Source organism: Lepidochelys olivacea, assembly GCF_965140295.1.
Source record: "Lepidochelys olivacea isolate rLepOli2 genome assembly, chromosome: 9".
Taxonomy (NCBI): domain Eukaryota; kingdom Metazoa; phylum Chordata; order Testudines; family Cheloniidae; genus Lepidochelys; species Lepidochelys olivacea.
The window spans coordinates 90,722,229-90,747,024 of NC_140419.1; the positions used below are offsets into that span (position 1 = coordinate 90,722,229).

The 24,796-nt window shown below is 42.9% G+C and overlaps 1 protein-coding gene and 1 long non-coding RNA gene across 7 annotated transcripts in view; one reads left to right on the forward strand and one right to left on the reverse strand.

Annotated features, from left to right (window-relative positions):
• Nucleotides 1-24,796, forward strand: part of IL1RAPL2 (interleukin 1 receptor accessory protein like 2) — a 552,617-nt gene that overhangs the window by 96,444 nt on the left and 431,377 nt on the right. The window lies entirely within an intron of this gene.
• Nucleotides 1,528-9,274, reverse strand: LOC311526716. The gene is made up of 3 exons (XR_014713114.1): nt 9,105-9,274; nt 3,612-3,704; nt 1,528-3,361 (listed from the first exon to the last, which is right to left on the reverse strand). It is a non-coding gene; the product is annotated as an uncharacterized lncRNA (long non-coding RNA).

Consider the following 24,796-nt stretch of genomic DNA (forward strand, 5'->3'; position numbering starts at 1 on the left):
AATCATTTGCGATACATTTGAAAAGAACTGACACCCACAGAAAAACTCCCAGCAGTAGGAAATTAACTAAAGCCTGCTTCTACTCAGTTTGGATATTTCTTTGCAAACGTTACAGTGAAATTGTTAATTCGGTTGATCCCTGGAATCCCTGTTTACACTGCAGTTATTAGGTTAAATGTTGTATTAATTGACTTCAATCTCTATATTTCCCCCTGCAAAAAACAGTCCTATAACAGGTTTCAGAGTAGCAGCCGTGTTAGTCTGTATTCGCAAAAAGAAGGTGCCACAAGTCCTCCTTTTCTTAGTCCTATAACATTCTTCTACTTTAATGAAGCTTCAGCTAATGCTGAACAGTGCAAGGCTGCTAGAAGTGCTATATGAAATTTAAATAGTAATTGCACCTGGCCAAATCATATTTAATATTAGTGATGAGATCTGCTCATAGATTTTTTTAGTGTGTGTGTGGGAGGGGGAGGAGGGGAAGATTGTCTTAGGGACTTTGTCTCATTGTGGCATATTGGTACTTGAAGCATGGTATAGTTATGTCTTTACTATATTCCCCCTGAAATTTTAGCATCCATGTCTCTCTCAATACTGGGACTTTGCATGGTCAATTTAGAGACTCTTTGCTTTTGTTAATTTTCTCAGTAACATGCAATATCCACATTTTCTCAACTGCTGTCCAGAAGGTAGGGGTCTGGCCTTGGGAAATTACAGTGGTTGGTACTGGACTTCTTCACATATTTAACCCTTTCTTGCTGTTTCTAGTTTGTGTTCAGAAATCACCAGTATCTTCAAGGTAATGTATTCAGTGTTTCTGTGAGTGGAGAGGCGAAATCAGGGGACCCTGTTCAACTGCAGTACTAAAATTAAAATCTCTGTGGGGTCCAATCCTTAACTAGGCAAAACTCTCATAAACATCGGCTGAGGTCCAATGACACTTTGGTTATTAATCTGGAATGATCAGACTATGCTGTTAACGTAAACTCTTGGAAATAATGGGAGTAAGCTGTTCTATTGAACAGCTCTTAATAGGTTTTGCCAGAAGCTGGGAATGAGCGACAGGGGATGGATCACTTGGTAATTACCTGTTCTGTTCATTCCCTCTGGGGCACCTGGCATTGGCCACTGTCGGAAGACAGGATACTGGGCTAGATGGACCTTTGGTTTGACCCAGTTGGGCCATTCTTATGTTACGTTAAGCAACACATTAGAGTCTCTAGCTTAATTGTAGCAACTTATGTTGCCACATGGGGGATCAAACATCAGAATAGTGCCTGCTCTTCCTGCAGCGGAAGTTGCATGAGGCAGTTGTTAAAGGAAGAGGGAGAATCTCAGCAAGCGGCTGGTGCTTGCAGGGATATTTGGCCCAGAAGCGAGCTGTGTTGGTTTCCAGGGAGTGTCACTACAAGGAAAGGTTTCAGAGTAGCAGCCGTGTTAGTCTGTATCTGCAAAAAGAAAAGGAGGACTTGTGGCACCTTAGAGACTAATCAATTTATTTGAGCATTATGCTCAAGGAAAGGATCTATTGATGGCACGGCCATCGATAAAGGTGGAGAAAGCTACCCTGGATGAACCTCCAGAATGAAAAGACATTGGGCCAAATGCTGCTTGCCTCACTTGTGCAAGGAGCCCCACTGAAATGCGTGGTCTTCCCTTCACGACTCAGGGTTTGACCCACAGCCGCATCATGTCCAGCATTAGCAACAATCTGAGAGAGAGGTGTTTGCAGATGCTGGAGGAGGTGTCCCTCCGCACAGTATAACATGGCACACAGCAGTCTCACAGGGTCTGATCCCTTTACACTGGTTTTACACTGGCATGGAACTCCACCGAATTCAGAAGCGTTGCTCCCTGTTTACATCAGTGTGACTCTTCTGAAGTCAGTGGAGTTACACGCCTGTGGTATCAAATGGGTGTGGGGTTAGGAGCAGGCTGACAGTGTTTATTAGAGAGACAGCATTTAAAAATAAATGGCCCGATTGCTCTTTTTTAAAAAAAAAGATATGAGCAGCTAATAGGCATTGATTCGTATTGAATATAAACCTTGTGATGGCTCTGGATGGTATAGTCTGTTTCATTTTGGTTTAAATCTGTTTTTATTACTTTAATGCTGTCAGAAGATATATTATCTGTACCAAGATGCCCACTGTTCAATGTGTAGGTTATCTCCAGTATGACAGCTCTGTATCTTCAATGTCAGATACACTGCTCTCAAGTCCTAGTAGATTTACAGATTCTATTATACTTCTATTGAACAGCTCTTAATCTGGTCAGAGGGAAACATGCTACAACCAGCACATTTTATCCCTTTCCTTTAGTACTAGAGCCTCTTTGGCAAGGTTGGACAATTGCATTAGAAATATTCCAAGATCAAACCAGCGTCTAATACTTGAAAATGTAACTCTGTAAATGCTGGAAATTTCTCTTTGCCTACCAACGTATGAATCTGAATAAAAACTAGCGATTGAATTAATTGCAGGTTTTTATATGTGTAACCTCTAAGTATGAATGCATTGGTCTTTATGCTGTGTTCTATTAACTTAGCATACATACCGTTGCAACCTCCATTTAAAAATGAGTCGTAAATCTAATGAAAAAGCTTTCTTACAGACCTTTTTTGTTTTGGCAGCTTTGCTTCTTGACAGCCATGTTTCTTCTTTTAAGTTTATAGGCATGAACAAATGTCACTGTTCTGTGCATGGGAAAAATGACATTTGCTTTGCTTTGCTTTTTCCCAACTAAGTAAGCAGAGTTACTGATGTATTCGGTCTCTGTGGAATGCCTCTTTTGTGTGCAGGACAATGCACAATGAATCTCCTGTGCCTGTGAAGGATAGTAGTGCATTGGCAGTTGTCATGTATGACACCTCATTATAATTAGTGTTGTTCATTATATAGCTTTCTTGGGTGCAAGCAGCATAATGTAAATTCTCCTTAAGGAGACAGGAGCATACCAACTACTGCAAGAATGTTGGGCTATGAATGTGAATTGTTTTGTCTTTTTGCTGTTACTCAGATTGTCTCCCACCAGCTGCTTTGACCTTGTATCTCCCTTCAGATTCACACTTCTTACTACCTCTTTTCAATTGATCGCTGCTGTTAGTGCTTTGAATGCCATTGACTTTACACTGTGGCTGTTCCTACAGCTCAGCAGTCCCACCTTGTTGCGGCTGCTGTAGTCTTCTCTCTTATCGCCGTTAAAAAAGAAAAGAACAGAAGCATGGAATCCGTCATTGGGAAGTATACAAATTGATTTCGTTCTGTTTGAAACAGGGGAGGTAGGAAGTGGGAAATGAAGCGGTGCTTCTCTATGTAGAAATCAGCTTTTGTGAGCTACAGCTCACTTCATCGGATGCATCCTGTGGAAAATACAGAAGATGTTTTTATACACACACAGACCATGAAAAAATGGGTGTTTATCACTACAAAAGGTTTTCTCTCCTCCCACCCCACTCTCCTGCTGGTAATAGCTTATCTAAAGTGATCACTCTCCTTACAATGTGTATGATAATCAAGGTGGGCCATTTCCAGCACAAATCCAGGGTTTAACAAGAACGTCTGAGGAACGGGGGAGGGGGGGGTAGGAAAAAACAAGGGGAAATAGGTTACCTTGTATAATGACTTAGCCACTCCCAGTCTCTATTCCACTCCCAGTGCCAGCAATGCCCCTCTGCCATGTACATTGGTCAAACTGGACAGTCTCTACGTAAAAGAATAAATGGACGCAAATCAGATGTCAAGAATTATAACATTCATAAACCAGTCGGAGAACACTTCAATCTCTCTGGTCACGCGATTACAGACATGAAAGTTGCGATATTACAACAGAAAAACTTCAAAACCAGACTCCGGCGAGAGACTGCTGAATTGGAATTGATTTGCAAATTGGATACAATTAACTTAGGCTTGAATAGAGACTGGGAGTGGCTAAGACGTTATGCAAGGTAACCTATTTCCCCATGTTTTTTCCTACCCCCCACCCCCCTTCCTCAGACGTTCTTGTTAAACCCTGGATTTGTGCTGGAAATGGCCCATCTTGATTATCATACACATTGTAAGGAGAGTGATCACTTTAGATAAGCTATTACCAGCAGGAGAGTGGGGTAGGAGGAGAGAAAACCTTTTGTAGTGATAAACACCCATTTTTTCATGGTTTGTGTGTATAAAAACATCTTCTGTATTTTCCACAGTATGCATCCGATGAAGTGAGCTGTAGCTCACGAAAGCTTATGCTCAAATAAATTGGTTAGTCTCTAAGGTGCCACAAGTACTCCTTTTCTTTTTGCGAATACAGACTAACACGGCTGTTACTTTGAAATCTATGTAGAGATGTAGGTCATGAAAATGTATAATCAGCTTACATTTGTATCCACACTTCGCCAGAAAGTAATCCTGCTTAGCGTCACTTTATGGGTTTGGAGTTTTTCTGAACCTTACAATCCCTTATGATATTTAAATAAAGCATTGTGATCATTGATTTGCTTAATGCATGCAGAAAGGACATGATCTATGTTTAGTAGGAATGTATTTATGTATGTGTTTGACAGGCAAAATCGTTTTCTTTTCCACACTAAGGGCTACAGTCTCATTTCAAAGACCCAAGGCAGTTCTCTACTGAGAAGGTGTTCTCTCTCTCTAGGAGATCCATATACATAGCAAGAAAAAGCTGTCGGAATAGTGATCTGCCATGCGGTACACAGATGGGGAATTTTGTGCTGAAGTTTGGGAACCACCATGATTGTCCATTTCCCCCAGCTAACGAGAAGATAGCACTTGCTTTTTAGCCTAGGTGGGATGAGGCAGCTCTCTGTCCCAGCCTGTCAATTTGCTAACAGAGATGGGCCCAAACTGCAGTTTCACAGTATTGCCAACTCCAAATGTCCAAAAATCATGAGATTGGCTTTACAATCATGAGATTATGCAAAAATAATAGATTTGGTGGTCTTTTTATTTGCCTTCTGCTTTCTGAGCCTTTAGGGTGCACTGGGATCACATTTACAAGCTTTCTACACAGCCATGGGGGCTAGAAACTTACTACTACTTTAAGAATGAAGGCTGAAATCATCACATAGCCACTTGACTCCAGGAGCTGGGGCTTTCTGGAAAACAATTATCATGAGACTCATGACAAAATCATGAGAGTAGACAACACTGGCTTCAGGATTTAAAAGTACCTTTTAAAAGCTGTGCAGAGAACTCCTTGTGCACTACAAATGGTTAGTTTCTGTCAGGCCTACAAACCAAGGAACTATGCCACCCGCTCCTGAGTGCAATCTACAAGCACCGTACCTATTTCCATATATATACAGACCTAGAGCACTCTCATCATGATAACCAAAGTTACTGGAAGGACTGGGGCTTAGGATTTTGGCGCAGTGCTTTGTAGAGCTAGAAGCTGACTAGGAAGGCTGGGTTTAGATCTGAACTTCATTAAAGTTAAAGGGAATGTTTGGGTTCCACTCTAGCCCTTAATGCATTACTTCCTGTCTCTGTGATGGAATTGTGAATAAAAAATAATCCTCCTCCAAATCACTTTCCCCATTTTTTTTTTTAAAGCTCCTATCCCCCACATTTCTCTACTAGCACCAGTGTGAAGTATTGGACATGCCTTTCAGTAACTTTGGTTTTGGCTTAATTCTTACTTCCTAGGGGATTTACCCAGTGTGTACTTGACATATTTGTTCAGGGCATAGCAGTTACTATGCTTCCGAACTGAGCAATGATCCTACCATCCATATGCTCCTATAGTCAATACACGTCCCATTAACTGGAGGCTGTGTGGAAAAAAGAGCTAGTACTGAGTCCATCAAATCTCATGGCACCTTTATAAAGTGATCCCGAGGAAAGTGTGGGTACTCTCTCCAGTGAAATAGGGGATGTCTACCCTGGGGGGAAAAATAATACTTGGAGCAGCGAGTCTCGGAGCCCGGGTCAACTGACTAAGGCTCATGCTACGGGGCTAAAAATAGCAGTGTAGACGTTTGGGCTTGGACTGGAGCTTCAGGCTCTGTAAGCCAGTGAGGGCAGTGGGTTTCATACCCTGTACGCATCCCCTTCATACAAAGGTAATATATACACTTATGCAAGTAAATAGCCCCATTGATTAACTGAATGACTTGTGCTTAAAAGTTCGGCATGTGCTCAAATGCTCTGCTGGATTAGAGTCATCATTAGAGCTGGGCAAAATTTTTCACCCGAAACTTTTTTTGATGAAAAATGCAGATTTAGTGACATGAAAATGTTTCAGGAATTCATGATAGTTTGTGTTTGGGGCAGCGGGGAATTCTGAAATTCAAAATGTTTTTTGTTTCGACATCTTTGAAACGAAATGTTTTTATTTTTCAATTTGAAATTACTTCATTTAGAAATTTCCTTCAATTTTATTTTATTTTTTAATGCTCAATCAAAATGAAATCTTTTTTGGGGGGTGGGTAGGTCAAATAACCTATTGCTTTTGACTCAAAACCTTTTTGACTTTTCAGTTGGAAAAATTTTGGCGTTGAGGGGACCTGAAACAATTTTTTTTCAGAATTGCCCATTAATTTAACAATGTTATTTACAGCTTTAGTTAGACTGTTTACTAGTGTTACCAGTGTAGTTACCATTACTAGATTCAGAATGGCATGTGTTTGCAAAAGCGTATCTCAAAAAGGGCAATGGTATTCCTAGTTCCAATTCAAGAGCACTGATTTCAGTTACGCAACGTACAATTAAGATTAGAATCTGATCCATAAAATGGTGGTGGTAGGAGTACATATTAAAAGTCCTTCCCACTGCCTTGAGAAATCTTTATTGCAATAACACTCATTCTATTGTTGATGATAATTGAAAATGATTGAATGAGAAAATACCAGTTGATATTTAAACTACTACTTATTATCGAATCAAAGTTTCTTAGATAAAATCGCTTAATTAAGCGGCATTCTATTTGTTAAGCATCCAGATCAGTATTCAATAAAAAGAGGTAAATAATGCTCCTCTGATTTCAGCAACCAGCCTACCTATTCATTTAATGAAGTATTATTACAGTAACCAGCATTTTGTATATTGCTGTTCTGTAACCATAAATTGATCTGTAGCACAATTGAAAAAGGATTATTCATTTAATCCGAATCTACAATTACCAAAAAAATCCCCAAACCTCCAGCTGCTATGCTGTGACTCACAGGTTCTTTTGTCTCTGAAAGTTGTTATTTTGTATTGTGAAGGCTATTGATATATGGAAGCTTACATTATTTTCTTCTAACAATCATGATTAAGAAAGCTTATATTGGGAGTTATGAATGAACTGAAAAGTCTCTCTTGTTGCTGTAAGATTCTTATGGTTGCCCCCTCTTTGAACTGAACTATTTAGTGAGATAACTCATGTCATCAGGATAAGCGCTTTGCAAGCTAGTTCATTTTTCATGGCTGTCTGAAGGACACTCCCGGATGGTGCCGTTGTTACCATGCAGAACTTTTATCCTGCTGAATGCGTGATGATTCAGTGCGCTTCCTTACTGGACTGTAATTCAGTGACTAAATACAGGGAAGCAGTGCTTAAATAACAGTAAGATTCTGACAAAAAGAAAGTTGATGTTAATGCTTGGGACCTGGTCCTGAAAATCCTTATCAAGTGAGTAGTCTTACAGATTTCAGTGGGATTACTTCCAGGAGTAGGAGGTTGACATTCATATCTCTGGCCTTCAATCCTTTGTTGCAATTCATGCAATTGGATTTATGCACCTATTCTGTCAAAGCCTCGTTTAAGTCTATCACAATGTGTATCGGGTCTTGGCTATTAACTCTCCCATTTGAACAGGGGGTAAGGAGAAACAGCATGGCAGAAATTCAAGATTGTATTGTTATCTGGTGTACCTTTTGGCACTTAAAAATGAGGCCTGGGTCTCATTTTCAAGAGAATTAGGCACCTAAGTCACTTTGGCAATTATGAAATTTGTGCCCAGTCACATTTTTAAGTAGAACTCACCAGTGGATTTGGATTGCACTTTATATTGCTGCTATTCTTTAAATCACAGTTTTTGAATTAAATCTTTTATTCTAGTTTAGCTTAAAAACTCATTTTTCATTTGTCATGTTTGCCAGAAGATCTACTTACATTTGAAAGGAGAACAGAAACAACCTTTTATTTAAAATATACTGTGCACCTAATAGAATGACTGTAGGGCTGATTATTAGTACCCATTACATTTTCATACTACTTTATTTACTTATTCTTGGTTGTGTTCTGTATGTAAGTGCTACCGCTTACCCTCTAAATTATTTATAGCTGATTATTCAAATGGGTGACTATAGCAAAAATGAATTTATAGCAAATATTCCTTGTTCTGCAATATTTCTAAGCTGTTTTGGCCTCTAATAGTGTAGACATGTTATGATACACCAGTGTTCTGGAATCCTTATATTAGGGCTGTTACGTTCTATGGAACACTCAAAATTTTGAATGATTAAAGGAAATGTCCAATAATGTGATCAGGATGAGAATTTCTGTGCTAATGAAATTACAACTAGCAAATTAACTGTTTGTAAAAATCCTCTGTGATTGCAGTAATTGTTCGGCACCTCTGAAGACCAGGCCTTAGAGTTTGCAGAACAGCTTAGAAGTTAAAGGATTAAATGACCCACTTTAGCTGCAGGAAACACTGGCTCCCCCTACTGGAAATGTTATATTCATACTCCTCAGAGAAGATGGGTTCAGAGTGTCTGGCCTTTTGAGCTTATCATTGTTACCGCTGGAGATGAGCCTGAACAAAAACTGAACTCTTAAGCTTTGAGGAAGTTCTGATCTGGATCCAGATTTTATATTTGGTTCATGCCCCTTTTGAATCATAGACGTTTAGGCCTGGAAGGGACCTCAGTAGGTCACCTAGTCTGTTACCTGCACATATTAAGACTCCACCCCTACCCTCCCTCATGGGAATTCAGAGCATAAGGGACCCAACTGTACTGCTCCGTTAGCTCAGAGCTAAACCCATTCCCAGTGGACTGAGGGCTTTATGGGTCTGTGAGGCCTTTCCCAGTGAAAGAGCCTCACACAGTGAATATCCTTAAACATATACAAATATTTATTAACAATTAGCAACAAATCAACAAAATACACACGCCAAGCATCTTCTGCTCACCACTCCCGATAAGACAGACATCTCCCGATGGCCTGTCAGGGTCTTGTTGTCTGGGCTCCAGCTTCTGCACAGCCTGGTCATATAGGGATTAAAAATCCTAGCAGCTTTGGTCTTGAGCTGTATCCCGGAATCAAGTTCCAATGCACTTGTTTTCTGACCCTCATTATATAGTCAAAATGAGGATTTCTCTTATCTATGCCTTAACCAGTTATTTTACTTAAAACATAGCTATGCAAAAAACACTGACCAATCATTCTCACTATACAGGGATTCACATTCCTAAGACCGCCTACCCAGTATCTTTTGTATTTTTCAAAGTTTATAAAAACTTCTCAAGGTCTACTTATCTTTATGCTTCATTAGTGGGGATACACTTGCAATAGCAAAACCTTTTACTTTTTATTATCAGGAAGAAGCTGCAGAAACTCAAGGTTAGCTTGTCCATTCTTTCTCCAGTCTCATGACTTTGTGAATATAACTAAACGCCAGAGTCGGGGGAATTCAGCCTTGGCATAGCTAGACAGATAGAAAAGTATCAGCTACAGCATTACTATCTGTCTAGTTATGCCAAGGCTGAAGTCCCCTGGCTCTCTAGTTTTATTTTGTTTCCAGCTTATGGTGGCTGAGCATACAAAATGGCTGCGGGTTATGCTAAGTGCATACACAAGAAGGCTGTGAGTTTCATCAAGTCTGCGCGTCTCATTACAAGTCCAATCCCCTGCACTCAAGGCAGGGCTACGGCTACACTACAGCTTAAGTTGACATAAATTATGGCCCTTAGGGGTGTAAATTAGTCACCCCCTTGAGTGACCCCCTTATTCCGACTTAAGCACTGGTGTGGACAGTGTTGCTACTGTTGATCACGGGGGCTGGAGTAATTAAGCTGCTCTCTTTCCCTTCAGTTTAGAGCGGCTACACTAAAGAGCTTATATACAGCATCTTCTTTCGTGTAGCCACCGCCTAAAGAATAACTAAACCATTCCTGACCAGTGTTTGTCTAACCTATTCTTAAAAGCCTCCAATAATGGAGATTCCACAACTTCCCTCAGCAATTTGTTCCAGTGCTTAACTACCCTGACAGGAAGCTTTTCCTAATGTCCAACCTAAACCTCCCTTGCTGCAGTTTTAGCCCATTGCTTCTTGTCTTGTGCTCAGAAGTTAAGGAGAACAATTTTTCACCTGCCTCCTTGTAGCAACCTTTTGTGTACTTGCAAACTGTTGTCATGTCCCCTTTCAGTCTACTGGGTTGGCTAGTAAACCTTCTGACTAAAGGTGTAAATAACTGATTAAGTTCACAGGCAATTCTAAAAAAAAATTGTTTCAGGTAGACTCAAAACCAGTGAGCTGAACTGGAAGCCTGGAGTAAAATGTTCAAAAATGACCAAGTGATTTAAGCTCCTACATGTTTTAGAAAATGGTAACTAGGCTCCTAAGTCACTTGGGCACTTTAGAAAATTCCCCCAAACATTGAAACACCCCAACATTAGGAAAGTTTTTATACAGATCCAGTATTTCAGATTGGGCTTCCTATTATCACATAGCACTAAAAATACAGAGAAGAAGGGAAGTCCTCCACAAGAATGAAGAATGATTTGAATGACTCTAACTAATATACAGTATCATTCATTGTCACTAAAGGCATGTCTACGTTTACGGTGGCATGTAAAATACATGCACTTGAGAAGGTGGGCCAGAAGCAATAGCATCACTTAAACTTTGTATTAATTCATTTAATAAGCAATGAGCAATTATTTACTACTTGTATTTCAGTGGTGCTGAGAGGCTACAGTCACGACTGGGGATCTATTGTGCTAGGCACTGTGTAAACACGGAGCAAGAGGACAGTCCCCGCATCAAAGAGCTTAAAGCTTAATATACATAACAAAGGATGGAAGGGGAAGCAGAGTGAAGTGACTTGCCCAAGGTCACACAGTCAGGCAATGGCAGAGCTAGTAACAGAATTCAGTCTCCTAAGTCCTAATCTGTTACCCTATCTACTAGTTTGCACTACCTGTGGTTCTCCAGCGTGACCAACAGGGAGGGAACATCATGGTTATGTCTAGAGTTGTGTGAATAACTGACTTTTTGGTTTGCTGGCAATTTTCCAGCAAGTAAAATAAAATAATTCCCTTTGGACTAAATGAAATGTTTTGTTTGACCCAACCATTTTTGTTTAAACTTTCAGCTATAAGATTTTTTTAAAATTTTTTTAAAAATAAAATTTGACACAAAGTAATTTCAAATCAGAAAATTGCTACATTTTGTTCTTAAAATATTGAAAGGAAACCTTTCAATTTTCTTCTGTTTTTTTGGACTGAAACAACGTGGCAACATTTTTGCCACGAATTTTTCAAAAATTTGTGAAATGCTTTGGTTGACCCAAAGGTGTTGTTTTTTCTTTTTCCAGCCCCCCCCCAAAAGTTTCAGTTGGAAAATTTCACTCAACTATAACTATGTCTCTCTTTGTTTATGCTGTACATTGCAGAACATTTCTACCTGCAGAAAGGAATGCAGAATCTGTAAGAGAAAAACTCCTTCTACCAAGTGCATGAGTTGCTTGGAGGATGTGCCACCCACAAAGACTAGGAGTTTGAGTAGTCATTGTCCATGACAAGAGCCTCTTTTATATGTAAGAAAAACAACAACAACCCACAAGAGTAATTTTAAGAGAAATAAGATGATGACTCTGCTCACTCCATGTATCTGTATGTATGGGTAGCTGTTAAGTGTGCAGTAAAGCAAGTCTATGTGAGAAGGCAAGTTATAGATTCCCCCACAAACAAGTTTCCTTTCATTGTTTTTCCTTTTCTTCCTCTGTAAATACACCCCTGCCCCCCCCACACCCACCCACTGAATCAACAGAGTTGAATGTTAAGATGTCTGTACTAATGCACCATGGTGGGTTTTTTATTCTCGCCTCTCTAGTGTGTCTCTGTAATTAATGTCAAAAGTCTCCTCAAACTCTAAATGCTGAATAAGAGGTAAATCAGTCATAATATCAGGAGGACCCACTGCATTTAGTTTCAGTAGCTTCAAGGCTGCTCTTTGGCCAGTCCCTTTGCTTGTCTAGCATGTAGTCCTTGGAGCAGAGAAGAGTGAGAGAGGTAAGAATTGATGGGCACTTAAGAGATCCTAAGGAATGAGACAAGGACTTGCCTTTTTAATGGGTGTCTTCTGGCTGCATGTTTCAGAAGTGCAGACACCACTGAACTTCTGTGCCATGAGAACTGCCGAAAGGGGCAAGGAGTTCTACATTGCAATGCATTGGCCTCCCTGTGGCAAGCCAAATCCATTGAAACTGCCCTAGTGGGCTTGGGGCAGATTTGCTTTTACTACTTTCCTGTTGTAATATTTTTCTTGGCTTTGATACACTATCCCTGACAAGTACCAAATCACTCCACAATGTGCGCACGGATTACTTGACCCATCACAGAAAGTCAGCCCCCACTGCTAATGAAGAGTGCAGGTCTGGTATAAATTTGTGAATCTGGGGGCTGGTGTACTAGGCCACATGTGGTAAGAAGGGGCCCAGCTGGGTCTATCTTTTCCCCAATCCAGCAATTTCTGTACCTAGAACTGTGCTGAGAAGATTTCTCTCTGGGGAAGTAGGACCCATGCAACAGCTCCCTTTTCCCCAGTCATATGGCCCTGAGGAAAGAGACTGCAGGGAGCGGTCTGCCAGAGACTGAAATCCACTGAAACGACAGCATTTCAGTCCTGATCAATAGGCTAATGTTTGTAAATCATCTTGAAGATGAAAACATGATCCAGCTGCTAATTATTGTTGAGTGGGAGTATTCTTTTCCAGCTACATTACCATACACCTCAGGGTTTTTTGTGAGGCTGTGTGTGGGCAATGGGGAGAATGAAGAATAGTTTGCTTAACTAAAGATAAAGGAAGAATTGTAGGTTGCCAGAATCTAGTTACCCGTGTTGTGAATTTGGCTAGGACATTCAAATTCCATAACCGTACTGCTGAGAAATGCCATGGGATCTGCAGTGATCACAACTGCACACGATCACAAAATAGGTGTTTCAGTGTCCTTTTTTTCCTGAATCAAATTGTGCTGGACAGCTCAGACATTCGTCTTTCCCATTCTATTACTCTTGTCTCATGAGGTGACAAATTACATTTGCCTGTGTTCGTCTTGTGGTTGTGTCTGATTTCCTAGAACCTACCTTCCCCAGGGAAACAAGTTAAGGGGAAGAATTACATAAGTGCTTTGGTTTTATGTCTTACTAGTCAGTTGGTGCCTCCATCATCACAATATCCTCTAACTACCATACTAGGGCATTGCTCCAATACTGATTTGGTGGGAAAAGAGCCATTTACTGATCACCAGCACCAGTCTTTCATCCAAGTCTTGACTAAGCACCACCTTGTCCGTAATGTATAATGGCCTGAGTCCTGGTTAGCATTATGTTGTTGTGCGTATTTGGATACATCACTATCTGAAATGTAGATTTATATGGAAACAAACTTTATGGAAGAAACAGGCTAATGCTTTCCAGTACAAAGGAGTTGCGATGTGTTGATGAAAGGGAAGATACATGCAGCTCTTTCTCTAAAGCAGGGATTCTCAACCCAGGGCCTGCGGGCTGCTTGCGGCCCAGTCAGCACACAGCTACAGCCCATGTGACCTCCTCAGGGCCATACAGGTAATATATATATATATATTGTGTGGATGCAGCCCACATAACGCACACAGAGTTGCATATGCGGACCACCATGGTTAATAGGTTGAGAACCACTGCTGTAAAGGATACCAAATGTTGTCTTCTCTTCAGTTTGTGCAAGCATTAGGGATTAGGTAAATGGACGGGGTGATAGCACTGAAAGTTTCCCCAGCGAGAGATGATTATGCATTGTTGTGCACATAGCTTAAGACATAAAATATGTATTGGGTATTGATTAGATTACACTTGAATTAAAGGGGGGTGTGAGAGAGAGAGATGAAAGTTGATGATTTAGTTGGGGGTTGGTCCTGCTTTGAGCAGGGGACTGGATAACTTCTGGTGGGATTAACCTGAAATCATTTTGAGATCCAGTTGAGATTTTTTGAACTAGAAATACAGATTTTAAAAAGGAATTTTTAGGAAGTCCAGAAGACAGCTTTGAAACTGAAAGCAGCTTGGTTTCTCTCTGCTTTGTGGCCAAGCAGAGACAAAAGGGGATTATCTTGTGAATTGCAGGTTTTCTTGCCTGGAGGCAGGGTACTTAACTCCTGCAGGGAAATTCACAGTCTTCCAACCCAGAGGTTTTTTTTTTTTTCTTTTCTTCCTAAAAGTAAATAGGGGGTGTGTGCTCTACCCATTTGCCTGGAGACAAAAGTGGCAGGGTTTTTTTTTAGGATTTTGATTTTTTTTTTTTTTTTTTACAAGGAGCACAGGTTTGAAAAGAAATTTTTTTTTTTCTTTGGGCTGGGTAAGCAGTTTTCCAAGTAGTTGGAGGTTTTTTGCTTTAATTTGGGCCCAGAGCAGAGACAAGGGAATTGTCTTTTTCTGTAGGCTGACAATCACTATCAGAGAATAGGTACTCTATTCCAGCACAGCAAAAGTTTACAGCCAAGTTTTGTTTGTTTATTTCTAAACCTCGGGTGTAAAGTTAGTTAAAAACAGAGAGGTTAGAATGGCCAAATCCTCAGCTCGACTACAGCTGGAATTAGCCAAATTTCAGGCTGAGGAAAAACAAAGGGAACATGAAAGACAGACAGAACTCATGCGGCTGGAGAAGGAGGTACAGGAGGCTGCCCACAAGAGGGAAATGGAGGCAAGGAAGCATGTGGAGGAGATGGAGAGGATAAAGGCCCAGCAGAATATACCAACAAACCCTAGCAATCCTTCTCCAGGTACCACTTCCCATCCCAGAAAGTTCCCCACCTACAAGGCAGGTGATGATACTGAGGCCTTCTTAGAAAACTTCGAAAGGGCCTGCCTTGGGTACAACATCTCTACTGACCAATACATGGTAGAGCTGAGGCCGCAGCTCAGTGGACCCTTAGCTGAGGTGGCAGCTGAAATGCCTAAAGAACATATGAACAAGTATGAACTGTTTAAATCCAAGGCGAGAGTCAGAATGGGGATAACACCCGAGCAGTCTCGTCGGAGGTTCAGAGCCCTAAGGTGGAAACCAGACATGTCATTTACCCGACATGCCTACCACATTGTAAAACATTGGGATGCCTGGATATCAGGAGCAAGTGTTGAATCTCCAGTAAATTTGCCCTTCCTAATGCAAATGGAACAATTCTTAGAGGGTGTTCCTGAGGAAATAGAAAGATACATCCTAGATGGGAAACCCAAAACTGTAATTGAGGCAGGAGAGATTGGAGCCAGATGGGTGGAGGTGGCAGAGAAGAAGAAAACTGGTCGCAGTTGGAGCGGAGACCAGAAGGGACCACCCCAGACCACACCCTATTACCGGGGGCCGCCCAAAGCCCCACCTACCTCCCAAAGAACCCTCCAGACCCCTTATCGTCCCACCACCCCGTTCTCCAGCAACCCTCCTCGCCCCAGTGACCCGTCAGCTGGACGATGTTTTAAGTGTAACGAGCTGGGGCATGTAAAGGCCAACTGCCCCAAGAACCCCAACAGATTACAGTTCATTGCACCGGAATCACACCAGAGGTCCACAGGCCCAGATACCTCCCAGATACCCTTGGAACGGAGGGAAACTGTGAGTGTGGGTGGGAAGAAGGTCACCGCGTGGAGGGACACCGGAGCACAAGTGTCAGCTATCCATGCTTCCTTAGTGGACCCCAATTTAATCAACCCAGAGATCCAAGTGACGATTCAACCCTTCAAGTCCAACTCTTTCAATTTGCCTACAGCCAAGTTGCCTGTCCAGTACAAGGGCTGGTCAGGAATGTGGACTTTTGCAGTCTATGATGATTATCCCATCCCCATGCTGTTGGGGGAAGACTTGGCCAATCATGTGAAGCAGGCCAAGAGGGTGGGAATGGTCACCCGCAACCAGGCTAAACAAGCCGTGAGGCCTAGCTCTGTTCCGGAAACTTCTATCAGGACCCAGTCAGAGGTGATGGACCTGGACCCCAGGCCAATGTCTGCAACAGCAGTAGTGGATCCAGTCCCAGAGACCCAGACGGAACCAGTCCCAGAACCGGAACCAGCCGAACAACCAACACCAGACCCCGTGTCAGCACTGAATCCAGTACTTGCAACCTCAACACCAGAGGGCCCCACCGAACCTGAACTGGCAGCAGCCGATAACCCTACACAAGAGGCTCAGCCGGAGCCTGAATCCCAACATAGTGCACGAGCGGAGAGCGGTTCACAGTCAACAGAAACAGCACCATCCCCTATATCGCTTCCAGAGGGACCAAGCCTAGGTCCACAATCCCATGAGGAACTGATGTCTCCAGCATCAAGGGAACAGTTCCAGACCGAACAGGAAGCAGATGAAAGCCTCCAGAGAGCTTGGACGGCGGCACGGAGCAACCCACCGCCTCTCAGCTCTTCTAATCGATCCAGGTTTGTTGTAGAAAGAGGACTTTTATACAAGGAAACTCTTTCTGGGGGACACCAGGAAGACTGGCATCCTCAGAGACAGTTGGTAGTTCCAACTAAATACCGGGCCAAGCTCTTGAGCTTAGCCCATGATCACCCTAGTGGCCATGCTGGGGTGAACAGGACCAAAGACCGTTTGGGGGGGTCATTCCACTGGGAGGGAATGGGCAAGGATGTTTCTACCTATGTCCAGTCTTGTGAGGTGTGCCAAAGAGTGGGAAAACCCCAAGACCAGGTCAAAGCGCCTCTCCAGCCACTCCCCATCATTAAAGTTCCATTTCAGCGAGTAGCTGTGGATATTCTGGGTCCTTTTCCGAAAAAGACACCCAGAGGAAAGCAGTACATACTGACTTTCATGGATTTTGCCACCCGATGGCCGGAAGCAGTAGCTCTAAGCAACACCAGGGCTAAAAGTGTGTGCCAGGCACTAGCAGACATTTTTGCCAGGGTAGGTTGGCCCTCCGACATCCTCACAGATGCAGGGACTAGTTTCCTGGCAGGAACTATGAAAAACCTTTGGGAAGCTCATGGGGTAAATCACTTGGTTGCCACTCCTTACCATCATCAAACAAATGGCATGGTGGAGAAGTTTAATGGAACTTTGGGGGCCATGATACGTAAATTCGTAAATAAGCACTCCAATGATTGGGACCTAGTATTGCAGCAGTTGCTCTTTGCCTACAGAGCTGTACCACATCCCAGTTTAGGGTTTTCCCCATTTGAACTTGTATATGGCCGTGAGGTTAAGGGGCCATTGCAGTTGGTGAAGCAGCAATGGGAGGGATTTACACCTTCTCCAGGAACTAACATTCTGGACTTTGTAACCAACCTACAAAACACCCTCCGAACCTCTTTAGCCCTTGCTAGAGAAAACTTACAGGATGCTCAAAAAGAGCAAAAAGCCTGGTATGATAAACATGCCAGAGAGCGTTCCTTCAAAGTAGGAGACCAGGTCATGGTCTTAAAGGCGCTCCAGGCCCATAAAATGGAAGCATCGTGGGAAGGGCCATTCGTGGTCCAGGAGCGCCTGGGAGCTGTTAATTATCTCATAGCATTCCCCACCTCCAACCGAAAGCCTAAGGTGTATCATATTAATTCTCTAAAGCCCTTTTATTCCAGAGAATTAAAGGTTTGTCAGTTTACAGCCCAGGGAGGAGACGACGCTGAGTGGCCTGAAGGTGTCTACTACGAAGGGAAATGTGCTGGTGGTGTGGAAGAGGTGAACCTCTCCATGACCCTTGGGCGTATGCAGCGACAGCAGATCCAGGAGCTGTGCACTAGCTACGCGCCAACGTTCTCAGCCACCCCAGGACTGACTGAACGGGCATACCACTCCATTGACACAGGTAATGCTCACCCAATTAGGGTCCAACCTTACCGGGTGTCTCCTCAAGCTAAAACTGCTATAGAACGGGAGATCCAGGATATGTTACAGATGGGTGTAATCCGCCCCTCTGAAAGTGCATGGGCATCTCCAGTGGTTCTAGTTCCCAAACCAGATGGGGAAATACGTTTTTGCGTGGACTACCGTAAGCTAAATGCTGTAACTCGCCCAGACAACTATCCCATGCCACGCACAGATGAACTATTAGAGAAACTGGGAAGGGCCCAGTTCATCTCTACCTTGGACTTAACCAAGGGGTACTGGCAGGTACCGCTAGATGAATCTGCCAAGGAAAGGTCAGCCTTCATCACACATCTCGGGCTGTATGAATTTAATGTACTCCCTTTCGGGCTGCGAAATGCACCCGCCACTTTCCAAAGACTTGTAGATGGGCTCCTAGCGGGATTAGGAGAATATGCAGTCGCCTACCTTGACGATGTGGCCATATTTTCGGATTCCTGGGCAGACCACCTGGAACATCTACAAAAAGTCCTTGAGCGCATAAGGGAGGCAGGACTAACTGTTAAGGCTAAGAAGTGTCAAATAGGCCTAAACAGAGTGACTTACCTTGGACACCAGGTGGGTCAAGGAACTATCAGCCCCCTACAGGCCAAAGTGGATGCTATCCAAAAGTGGCCTGTCCCAAAGTCAAAGAAACAGGTTCAATCCTTCTTAGGCTTGGCCGGTTATTACAGACGATTTGTACCGCACTACAGCCAAATTGCTGCCCCACTGACAGACCTAACCAAAAAGAAACAGCCAAATGCTGTTCAGTGGACCGGAAAGTGTCAGAAGGCCTTTAACAAGCTTAAAGCGACACTCATGTCTGACCCTATACTAAGGGCCCCAGACTTTGACAAACCGTTCCTAGTAACCACAGATGCATCCGAGCGTGGTGTGGGAGCAGTTTTAATGCAGAAAGGACCTGATCAAGAATTCCACCCTGTAGTGTTTCTCAGCAAAAAACTGTCTGAGAGGGAAAGCAACTGGTCAGTCACTGAAAAAGAATGTTATGCCATTGTCTACGCTCTGGAAAAGCTACGCCCATATGTTTGGGGACGGCGTTTCCACCTGCAAACCGACCATGCTGCACTAAAGTGGCTTCACACCGTCAAAGAAACTAACAAAAAACTTCTTCGGTGGAGTTTAGCTCTCCAAGATTTTGATTTCGACATCCAACACATCTCAGGAGCTTCTAACAAAGTGGCTGATGCACTCTCCCGTGAAAGTTTCCCAGAATCAACTGGTTAAAATCGTCCTTGAGATGTGGAAAATATTGTTAGTCTTTATGTACTTGGTAGTATATTTAGAGATGCATGTGTCTTATTAACTCTGTTTTCCTAGAGCTCCAGGAAGAAATCCCAGCCAGTGTTTCACCCTAGCTGAGATTTGGGGGGCGTGTCATAAATATAAAGGGAAGGGTAAACCCCTTTGAAATCCCTCCTGGCCAGGGGAAAGCTCCTCTCACCTGTAAAGGGTTAAGAAGCTAAAGGTAACCTCGCTGGCACCTGACCAAAATGACCAATGAGGAGACAAGATACTTTCAAAAGCTGGGAGGAGGGAGAGAAACAAAGGGTTTGTGGGTCTGTCTGTAGTCGTCTTGGCCGGGGACAGAACAGGAATGGAGTCTTAGAACTTTTAGTAAGTAATCTAGCTAGGTATGTGTTAGATTATGATTTCTTTAAATGGCTGAGAAAAGAATTGTGCTGAATAGAATAACTATTTCTGTCTGTGTATCTTTTTTGTAACTTAAGGTTTTGCCTAGAGGGGTTCTCTATGTTTTTGAATCTAATTACCCTGTAAGATATCTACCATCCTGATTTTACAGGGGGGATTTCTTTATTTCTATTTACTTCTATTTTTTTATTAAAAGTCTTCTTGTAAAACACTGAATGCTTTTTCATTGTTCTAAGATCCAAGGGTCTGGGTCTGTAGTCACCTAGGCAAATTGGTGAGGCTTTTTATCCAACATTTCCCAGGAAAGGGGGAGTGCAAGTGTTGGGAGGATTGTTCATTGTTCTTAAGATCCAAGGGTCTGGGTCTGTAGTCACCTAGGCAAATTGGTGAGGCTTTTTACCATACCTTGTCCAGGAAGTGGGGTGCAAGGTTTTGGGAAGTATTTTGGGGGGAAGGACGCGTCCAAACAGCTCTTCCCCAGTAACCAGTATTAGTTTGGTGGTGGTAGCGGCCTGTCCAAGGGGTAATATTTTGTACCTTGGGGAAGTTTTGACCTAAGCTGGTAAAGATAAGCTTAGGAGGTTTTTCATGCAGGTCCCCACATCTGTACCCTAGAGTTCAGAGTGGGGGAGGAACCTTGACAAGGTCCCTTCCAACCCTAATATTCTATGAAGGTTGTTGGACTATTTGCAAAGTGATTGTTTCTGAGAGGTTAACCTCTTCATTCTCCTCCTGTGTTACGATGGAATGACAGGTGATTGGAGAGCTGAACTGAAGCTATGATTCCTGCTTTCATTTGAATACTATGTGTTGTCTTCCTTTTGTAGATGTATTCACTGTTGCCAGCTCTCCTGATTTTTACTGCATGTCTGGGGACATTTGGTGACTTTTTTTTTTTTAATGTTCCAGCTCCTAGAATCGCGTTACTACACTGGCATCTCAGATTTTAACAAGTGTGGGTTTCTAGCTCTCATGGCTCTGGAGAAAAGCTTGGAAATGCGAACCTTGAAGGTTCACACATCAAAAGGCAAATAAAAAGAAACCGAAATGTATTTTTTTTAAAAAAAAAAGCCCTTAGGATTTCTAAGCCAATCTCCTGATTGCAGTACTTTTGAACCCAGTACTCTAGAAGGCCTGTTAAGGCCTGGGGCTGGTCCCAGCTGTGCTCCATTTTACTCTCTCAGTGCAGCAGTCCAAAGATTCATAACCTTGTACAACAGTCTTATTGCATTTATTCTTCTCTAGTAATTATTTGGCTATTTTTCATTTGCTGATCCGCAAGTTGATGAATGCTAATCAATCACTCCTCCCCCCCCCCCACCCATATACACACAGGGAGAGTTCTGAATAGAAATGGGCCTGTTCTTTCTGGGGGAGATAGAGAGAGAGATACAATCTTATGATTTCTTGCACTAGCTAGTTCTGACATGAACATATCGGATGGAAGGACATTATAACAGTGAACTGGAAAAACACCATCATTCAGACAAAAAGACACTGAGGCTGAATTCACAAATTAGTTCTGCATAACATGCATTCTAATGCTATTCAATTTATTTTAAAACAAGCATTGCCTTGACCTTAGTTATAGGGTGCGGGCAGGTCACATTCTCCTGCAGGGGCTGGAGACAGCCACAATGGAAGAATTGCTAAATAGAAATGGGCAAATGTCTCATTGTCACAGGGCAAAAGAAACCTTTCACAAACCTTTTTGTGCAGTCTGATGTGGTCCCTTCTCTTCCCACATTGTTGAATTTAGCTGTCCTGCTTAGGGCTTAAGAAGGGTCAAACTCCATGAGGAAATTACACCCCTGCATTGTTCTGGTGGGGGGGGGGGTGTTTGACTGCTCTGAGTTGATTATACTATTTAGTTGTATTGCAGTAGTACCAAGAGACCCCAGTCAAGGATAGGACTCCACTGTACGTACACACACACACACACACCACCCAAAAGATGGTCCCCACTCCAAAAAGCAGACACGTAAATTTGACGAGTACTGCAATACTCGGATCAGTTCTGCTGCTTGATTATACCAACCTTGAATTCCTTGCTTGAATGCCATTTGCTGCCATTCGTTTGCTTGTGGATCATCTTTGGATGTTTCTGAATGCCATACAGGTTCTCGAGTGGCGGGGCTCGTTCACAAGTACCCGTCAATGCCAAAATTCACGGTGTTTTGTGTTCAGTGAATATTCTTTGATTAGCTCTCATTTTTGACCCTCTTGTTGTTGGTTAGAGGATTCTGGAATAAAGGAAACCAGTTGAGATGTGTAGCGGGTAGTGTTGCTTTGTCCTAATTAACTGTATGTAGCGTGTCTCACTCCACAAAGATTCACAAATGGACCATGAAATAGGAAGAGATTGGGAGGGAGGAGTGTGTTGCTTTGATTAAAACAGCTCTCTGCTGGGATTCCATTCAGTTGCCTTCCAACTCGGGCTATATTAAAATGTTGCTGAACAAGGTGCTGTGCAAATTGCTGGAGCTGTCATTAAAAGCTCTAAAGTTAGCATAGTCACATCCTATTAGTTATCCAGAAAAATGCAACATGCCACATTAGTGTCCTGCTTGAGACCCTAGGAATTCTGGTCATGGAGGGATTAAAGATCAGACCTTTCCAGGTTAATTCAGAGCCACAGAGGAAGGATTTCCCAATGGCTAGGGCAGTAGCCTAAAGTTTGGGAGACCTGGGTTCAAGCCCTAACTCCACAGCAGACTTCTTGTCCGATGTTGGGTAAGTCAGTTAGCTCCTCTGTGACTCAGTTTTCCATCTGAAAAGGGGATAACAACACTTCCCTACCTCTCAGGGGAATTGAGGATGATGATGTTAAGGATTGTGAGGTGAGCAGATACTATGGTCATAGAGACCAGATAAGTAGATAGCTTTATAGGTGATTTCTATACTGTTGCTTTGATGGAATCAGTATAGGGCAGGGCACATATTACAATTAATTGAGTGTAGGCGATAAACATCTGCTTATGAACAAGAACAATGCATATTTTTCATACATTTTGTGTTCGCTGTTGTTTTTCTTATTTAGAAGGTAGTACGAAACTGTAGTGTCTCCTCTAACCAGAGACCTAAACCGTTTAAGCTGAAACATATGACTCAAAGAGGAAGTATTTTGCAAAAAAACAGGTGCAAGGGAAGTCAATTTCCTATTCATATTCTGTTGTGGCAATTGGTAGTCTAGAGAAATGGCAGACTTCAATTAGCTGGAAAAGTGACATCTTTAATTAAGAGAACCTCTCTGCCAGCACACTGAACGGTTGCCAGTTTCTGAGCATTTAGGGACCATTGATTGCCAACAATGGTAGCTAAGCTGCTTCTGTGCAGAATCTAGTTGAATTTTCTCAAGTTAAAGCTTAGGCTCTGAAGTTAAAGTTAGAGGAACCCATAGTTTATTCTGACTTGACTTACAGTACAGTACCCTACATTCTGTGGCTCCTACAGCATGAGTCGACGTTCAGCAATGTGGGGGCACAGCTGAGAAAATCCCTCAGGCCTCTGTAGCTCATCATGCTGGGAATCTGATATGCCATTTACGGTATACCTTACACCGAGAAGCTTGAGTCCCTGTCACTGCTGGTGGTAAGGGGCAGTATGGACTTCTCTGCACCAACGGGGTAGCTGTGCCATGGGGCACTCACCTCAGAGAGAGAGAGTTAATTTGACTTAAGGCTGCTGGTCCAGGAGTACAGCGGACAGAGGCTGTATGGGAGATGTGCTTTCTCAGAACATCTGTATGCCCTGGTCGCGTCCCCTCCTGCACCAGTATTTCCTGCTGTTAAGGTGGGCTTGACTGGGGATTGTAGGGGCTTGCACACTGCAAACCTGCCTTCCCCATGATGGGTTTACCAACCATGGTGGACTCCCTGGAGCGAATTGCATTCCTGGTGTCTTTGGACATCATGCTGTTCCTTTAGCTCTGAATCTGGGAGCTGGAGGCTGACCATAACTGCACTGGAGGATAAAACCCTTTGTTTGACCCTGGCAAAGGCTCACTATCAGAATGATGTCATCTGCTGGCAGAGGCACAGCTAGGGAAGATGCTTCTGCTCCTTATTTGGCAGTGGCATGTGTTGTAGACTGCCAAGCCCCTTCTGCTGTCCCTTCTTCAGTTCCTAAGTCAGGTTCAGGTGCAGTTTCTCTAGTGCAACAGACCTGGACTTCAGCATGTCCATCTCCACTGAACCCTGCTGGGGTATAACTTACTCTCTAAGCAGGGGCTGCTGCTGCTGCTCTTTCTATTCACAGGTTTCAGAGTAACAGCCGTGTTAGTCTGTATTCGCAAAAAGAAAAGGAGTACTTGTGGCACCTTAGAGACTAACCAATTTATTAGAGCATAAGCTTTCGTGAGCTACAGCTCACTTCATCAGATGCATATCGTGGAAACTGCAGCAGACTTTATATATACACAGAGAATATGAAACAATACCTCCTCCCACCCCACTGTCCTGCTGGTAATAGCTTATCTAAAGTGATCATCAGGTGGGCCATTTCCAGCACAAATCCAGGTTTTCTCACCCTCCACCCCCCCACACAAATTCACTCTCCTGCTGGTGATAGCAGGAAATAGCCCAACTTGATTGTCATGCACATTGTGTAAAGAGTTGTCACTTTGGATGGGCTATCACCAGCAGGAGAGTGAATTTGTGTTGGGAGGTGGAGGGTGAGAAAACCTGGATTTGTGCTGGAAATGGCCCACCTGATGATCACTTTAGATAAGCTATTACCAGCAGGACAGTGGGGTGGGAGGAGGTATTGGTTCATATTCTCTGTGTATATATAAAGTCTGCTGCAGTTTCCACGATATGCATCTGATGAAGTGAGCTGTAGCTCACAAAAGCTTATGCTCTAATAAATTGGTTAGTCTCTAAGGTGCCACAAGTACTCCTTTTCTTTTTTCTATTCACAGTGGCTCCAAATTTAAATTGAGCTGACTCCTCCTGCCTTTTCTCCCTCTGTTGCTAACACATACTCTGAAGACTTGGTCACCATTCTTTCTCCTCCACTGGGCTTTGCTGCATATGTTCCAGAAATATTCCAGTCATGGGGGTTTGCTTAGACCCCGGAAGCCATAA